The sequence below is a fragment of the Perognathus longimembris genome, chromosome 20, assembly GCF_023159225.1.
Source record: "Perognathus longimembris pacificus isolate PPM17 chromosome 20, ASM2315922v1, whole genome shotgun sequence".
Taxonomy (NCBI): domain Eukaryota; kingdom Metazoa; phylum Chordata; class Mammalia; order Rodentia; family Heteromyidae; genus Perognathus; species Perognathus longimembris.
The window spans coordinates 22396967-22404051 of NC_063180.1; positions in this window are offsets into that span (position 1 = coordinate 22396967).

Here is a 7085-nt window from a genome sequence, read left to right on the forward strand (position 1 = left end):
TTGTTCATAAACCTATGTGCTTAAGACTACACTCTACCACTTGAGCCACAACTCTACATTGGCTTTTGGAAATAAGAGTCTCATGGACTTTCTGGCTGGGTGACTTTGAACTATGATCCTTGAGTCTCAGCCTTCTGAGTGAGTAGAAAGGGTGACAGGCGTGAGCCATGGCACCTGACTAACTTATTCACTTTTGATGGAGTAAAGTTCAAAGAATGGACAGGTAAGTAGTTTTGTACAAAGTATATTTATAAGTGCTGGTTAAGCTTAAATGGTGGTTTTTAAACACTCTGGCATCCAGTTCATCTGTGAGGGCTCATCTGTACTCGTCCACATCTCGGATCTGAGGACTCTTAGCTAATGAGTGTGAACCTCAGGGCCATGGTGAAGTGCCGAATGCAAAGATAGCTTGGCCTCATATCCAGGACTATATGATGAGGATTCAAGATGAAAAAATCATCGATTGAGTCGGTGGCTCAGACCTGTTAACCTACCTCCTCTGGAGGATGAAATCTGAGGAATGTAGTTCAAAGCCACCCTGGTCAAGTAACTGTGGGAGACTCTTGCCTCCAATGAACCACCAAAATGTAAAAGTTGAGCAGTGGCTCAACATGGTAGAGCACTAGCCTTTCGCTAACAAGCTCAGAGACAGTGCCTAGACAGTGCCTGATTTCAGGCGCTAGGACTAGCACAAAAAAAAAAAAAAACATTGAAAACATTGATTGAACACTTATTGAGCACTGAGCCCTGACCTTGGCCTTGAACATGAGAAAGAGAGTTGGATGGGGAGGTGGGAGAAGATCAGACAGGGGCCCTCCTTCCTGTCTCTTGTTATTTTGGGTCCATATTCATCCCAATCCACGGCGATCAAACCAGATGGGCTCAGAGCGGAACCACTCCGGATCCCCCTTGCTGAGAATGAGACACAGAATCTCAATCAGCCAGCTGGTTCCGGGAGACAGAAGAACAGGTGAAGGTCATGGAAGGTCACTCATTTCTATCTGAATTGCATAAAGACCATGATGGCAAAATACACATCAGATGAACATTACCAATACCAACTTTGTCTAGTGTATAATCTTTGGTCACACAAAGCCATTAATCATGTGTGTGTTTATGTGTGTGTGTGTGTGTGTGTGTGTGTGTGCTCATTCATTTATTTATTGATGGATTCCAGGCAGACTCCACCCTGCCCCAGCCCTGTACAGTACTTCCACACCAGCTCCTCATTGTATTCCAGGTCAGTAAGCACCACTTCCTCCTCGTCACCTCCCTGCACTCCCAGTTGATCACCCAGAAGGGAAAGGCATAGGGCGAGAAGTCTTCACGGGGTGGGGGTCTTAGCAGCACACATGAGTGGGTGCACACACGCAAACACACATATGCACACACGGACACACACATACACATGGACATCCATGCCCACATGATGCTCCGTACTCCCAGTGCTCGTCACACACAATTCATGGGATTCTGGGCCTGGTCTATAAGTTCCTTGTGTTTACCAGAAGGTTTCCAGTTCCCCACTATGGCCCATGCTGGTTCTCCGATTGGAATCAGGCCTCTTTTCTAAGTCGCCTCAAAGTCATCCTTTCTTCAAAAACATGTTTTTTTCTTTTTGGTGTAGTGTAGGGGCTTGAACTTGGGTCCTGGGCATTGTGCCTGAAGGCTTGTGCTCAAGGCTGGGGCTCTCCCCTTGGGCCACAGGCCTTCAATAATGAGTCAGTACACGTTCCACCCACAGAAGGCTGGAGGGAGTGCGGCCACAGGCCTGGGCTTCCCCACACAGCCTCAGCCTCCTCTGTTCACCTGACTTGAGGAAGGTCGCCATGATGACGTCCTCTTCCTCCTTCAGCATGACTGTCTCCTGAGCTGCTTTAATGAATTCAAAGTTTAACCCAGGAGCAGAAAGGAATGTCCTGGTACCCGCACATACTCCTGAGTCTTGGCAGAGCCCCTGTGTGCCTGGTGCTTGGCCTCAGGCCTCTGCCACTCCCACTGGGGGGTCTGGGGGGTCATTCTGGGTGGTGAAGGTAATTTTTAACTCTTTTCATCTCACTGTGAAACCAATTTGAGGAAATGGGGGGAGGGGGAACACCCTGGTGTGATGGTCACCAGGTTATTTATATTGGGCAACTGTGAAATCATTTAACCTGTCCTCACCGAAAGCTCCAGCCCCAAAGACCACACAAGCACCAAGTCACATACAGCAAACTGGATTGTCAGCAAGCTGACAACGATGTGCCTTCCTAGCTGGGCATAAGGCTTGTCTTTGTGAAAAGCAAGTATCTTTACAGCATGTAGCTAGGCTGGGCTTTAATGACTGCCACCGTTGCAGTTGGGTCTGAGTGGGAGGCATTCCGCCGCTTCAGCTGGAGGCTGTGGGGTATGGTGGTGGAAGTAACAATTGCGCTCAGGTCTGGTCTGGTCACCTGAGTTTAGAGCAAGGGCTGAGGACCTAAGAGACAGCTTAAGTCAAAATGGAGAAGAACATACTAACATTCCCTCCTTTGTTGTATACCAGGCCCGGGTACATGGGTGACGGTCTTTTCTTCTGAAGCTACTTCCTGCTGAAAAGGGGCAAAGTAATCTATGTGGGTTTTTCCCTGAATTGCTGTTCCACTGGGTACCATCTGATAAGACTGATTAGTAAAAGTCCTCATTCTCTGCATGAGAATATTAAATACCTGAAAAGGCAAGGCACAATTAATTAAGCACAAAACATTGACAAATAGAGGGTCCCCCAAAAGCATAAGCCAGGTGGTGATTGGTCCCCCCAAAAGGGCCTGTCCTCAAGGCATCACTTAACTCCAGCAGGTTCCTCCTGTTCCCCCAATGACTTGGGGAAGGCTGGGATGAAGTTTCTTTATCCTCAGAGAAAGAGGTTCAGGGGCTCTCAGGTATATGAAGGTTGGTCAGGCAGGTAACACTTAACATGGCCAAGGTGAATCCAGTGAGTAAGAGCCTGAACCTGCACAGAGTAGGCTGGAGAGAGAGTTACAGGATAAGGTCCTTCCCAAGTCTCAGAAAACGTAGTGGAGCCCAGTGACTAAACAGAATGAGCCGTTGGGCTTGGTTACTACCAAGGTGGAGTGTTGTAAGGGGAGTTAGCAGTGGGCAGCAGCCCATTTCTTAGCAAATCCTTAACATTTGGCGATAATCCTGAAACGCTGAGGCTAGGAAAGAGGTATTGAAGAGGTGAGGGAAAAAGCTGAGGTCCATTAGGGAAATATGAACAAGAGAATGATCTTGGGCAGAAGGGTTGTGGTGTCCCAAACTGAGGGGCCAACTTTAGAGGGTGGTAAAGGAAAGCCTGAGGAGTCACCAGGCTTGTGCATCGAAGTCATCAGCAAAGAAAACTCCGTGGAGGCCCAATCACTGTCGCCCCATTCTGACAGTTGTGAGGAGCATAAAGTAATAGGTGCACCAAATTTGATCAGAAGGTCTTTGCCAAGCAGCAGAACAGGACAGTGGGGAATGACAAGAAAAGAGTGACAAAAAGATCACCTTAGGAAAAAGATAAATAATGCGGGGTGAGGTGAGGGGGAGGTATGAGAACCTTTAAGATTTACCCTCCTCCTTGACTATGGAGTGCTCAGCTGGGTAGGTAGAGACCCAAAACTTCATAAGCACAGAATACATTGCACCTATATCCACCAGAAATGAACTAGGCCTGCCTGCAACCATGATGGTTACCCTGGACCCTGTGTGGTGATGTCAGTGGTTGGGGTTGGCTGTCCAGGGCCTTCTCAGTCTTCTGGAGCCAGTCCCCGAAGACAGAAGGAGAGTGGTGAGGCCTTGCCAGATGGCTGCTGTCCATGAGGTGATGATGGACTTGCCATGGCCCAGTGGGCCTACTCATGCCACCTGGGGCCCAGCCTAGTCGGCGTTAGACACGCTGTACATCTATGGCCATGCTGGACACATGGGTAGCATGGAATGCAGACCTGTCCCTTTATTTTGGGGGGCCAGGATCCCTTCTAATGCCCCTCCTGAACACATCCATAACAGAATCCTGGCATCCTCATTGGGAAGGGGGAAGTTGCAAAGTCTGGGAGTGTCGGGGATGGCTGTGCCTTTAAGGGGGGACAGCTGGCTTTAGCCCGTCCTGCCTCCTTCTGCCTTCAACTGGAAGAGAAGCCCCTGCCCCTGGGGGAGAGCACGTGTGTGTCATCATGGCGGCGGGGACCCCAGAGGCCCGGTCCTTGGGGGTCTGTGGTCTCCTCCCAGAGAGGATGTTTTGTGACATCACCTGATGGACAAGCCCATTAAGCCTATCACTAATATTCAGTAGTCCCTCCTCTTCCTGCCCACCATTACCGATATATAAACCCCTCCCTGATTAAAGTCTTTTGAGATTGGTGGAACATCCAAACCGGCTCCCTGAAATCTCTGTCCTGCATCTACTCCGGACACGTGAGGAGGGATGGGGGGAGGTTTCGGCATCTTTCCTCTTCTTAGCGTAGTCCATAAAGACATGCTTTGCTCCTTCTGTGGGCAGGGGGGAGTAGAGCCGAGTGTCTTTCACAATTTGGGATCAGGCATCTCCCTGGGTGAAGCGGGGGGGACGGAGTCTTGAGCCCCACATAGGAGGTTGCTGGATCATTGCCAGTATCTGATACTTAAGTCTTTAGGTCTTGTCCTCCTTGCCATGTTATACCACAGAGGCAAACTCCCAGGCTTGAGCCAGGTGTCAGGGGCTGCTTGTTTGATTGCAAATATCTGGGGCTGCTTGGTTGGTAAAACCAGTCACTAAACGGTGTTGGACATCGACGGACTCAGGATACAGTTTAGTGAACCAAAGAAGAGCCTGGTTTAGTCTGGCCCAAATGGAAGATGGGTTTTCATTTTTGTCTTGCAGGATGAAGAGTGTTTCCAGCCTGCAGGGGAACATGGAGACCTGGACAGGAAGGAGTGGAGCTGAACAAAGTGGGTGCTGGCTTTGTAGAGTGTGGGAACAAGTAACAGGTGGGCAGAAGGAAGCCCCAGGGGGCCAGGAAAGGAAGCAGGAGGAGGGGTCATGGGAGCAAAAGCCAGGGGAGGAATCCTGGCCTCTGCCAGAGCAGGAGGGGGAGGAGGAGGAGCCTCTCCTGCCAGAGAACAAGATGGCAGTAGTTGGCTGTAGCATGAAAGGAGAAATCATCTGGCAATATGAGAGGGGAATCCTTAGGAATTTGAGGCTGGGCACTTCCCATGAATGACCCATGGAGCTGTCGCTAAAGATCCATGGACATCCCAGGAGGCTCTCTGGTCAACTAACATGGAGGGACAGCAGCAACTGGGGTCATGACCACAGAGTTGCTGGGTCCCTTGGCCTATCTAGCCCAGTAGCCTAGGCCAGGGGTAGAGGGTTAGGAGGGTCAGAATTTGGCATCAAGATTTTTCCAGGCCAGTGGCCTAAAGGGGAGTGAACTCCAAGTCCCCTTCAACAGGGAATGGTCACTCATGTGTGAAGAAGGGCAGATTGGTCACTGATGGATGGAAAAAGTGCCCTGGGACAAGCAAGATTACCTTGGTGGTCCTCTGGTTGGGCCTGCAAGAGGCACAAGGTCCCTGGGGCAGCTCCAATTCCCGGAGGGCAAAGCAAAAGCACCAGAGGAGCCTTGATCCAAGTCATAGCACCAGTGAAAACTGAAGCACAGGAGACCCCGCAGATACCAAGTCGTGCACAGCAAAGCTTATTGTCAGCAAGCTGACAAGGCTGTGCCTTCATGCCGGGTGCAATGCTTGTCTTTGTGCAAAGGGGGTATCTTTATAGCACCTAGCCAGGGCAGCACTTACAGATTGCAAGGGTTGGGGTTAGGTCTGAGCAGAAGGCATTCTGCTGCCGCAGCTGGAGGGTGTGGGGGGAGAGGTGGGGAGGTAACAGTTACAGTCAGGTTGGATCTGGTCACCTGATTTCAGGGCGAGGGCTGAAGACTGAAGATGGATGTTCTTAAGGGAAAACGGAGGAGGACATAGGAACACGCCTGGACTTTCAGTTCACAATAGAAAACAGAATAACAAGAGGAAATAAAAGGAAATAGAGTTGAGTGCAGGCTTTCCTTATTTATTTATTTATTTATTTTTAAAAAATTTTGACAAGGTGTTGTGCAAAAGGGGTACAGTTACATAATAGGGCAGTGTGTACATTTCTTGTGTTATCTTACACCCTGTTTTTCTTTCCCTTCCCTAGATCAGATAGATATATATACATTACACAGTATACCAAAAACATATACAGTAGCCATATGGCCTTCACCAAAGGAAATTCACCTAGGACTTTAAATATAACGTCAACAATAGAGTTTGCTTATCCTTGTCTTATATGACCATACATACATAGCTTTTGAGCTATTGTGATCCACTGAGAGGTCTATTTTTGACCTTTATATGTTGAGTAGTTGTTTGGTTTTAGTTACATAATGTAGGGTCGCTGACCCAAACCTGTGGGAAATACCATTTGACAAAAAGTTTTGGTTTTGCAGACCTGGACTCTACTGTTTCCCCTCCCCCCACCTTAACAGTCATATATCAAGGAGATCATGCCCCTTTGTTTTCTGTGTTCTAGGCTTGTCTCACTCAACATTATTTATTCAAGTTCTGACCATTTCTGTGCGAATACCAATATTTCACCCATTTCTAATCGCTATGTAGTATTCCCTTATGTAGTATTCCTGGTTGCTTTTTAAGTACACTGGCTTTTGCAAGCTGGCACCCCACTGACTTTCAAAACAGTTTAAGGCAATCAATGGCCCTTGGGTAATTTTGCTAGAGCAATAATTTTTAGTAATCAGACATTTTTAATAAGGCTAGAATTTTCTAGGCCAACATACAAGGTTTGGCCTATAGCCATCTCTCACAAGTGCAGTCTCTACTCTTGTACACTTGTTAGCACTGCTTTCTATACCTCTGGTTTATCCTGCCTCATCTTTTAAAAATAACTATAATCCCTCAATCCTAAAGGGGAGCTGATGGGCAAAGATCAACCATCTTCTGTAACTTTTTCAGGCTGACAACAATGCCTACAATAACTTTTTAATAATTATATACACTTTTTCTTGGGGCTATAGCACTGTAGCCTTTTAACATTCTACTTTGTAAAA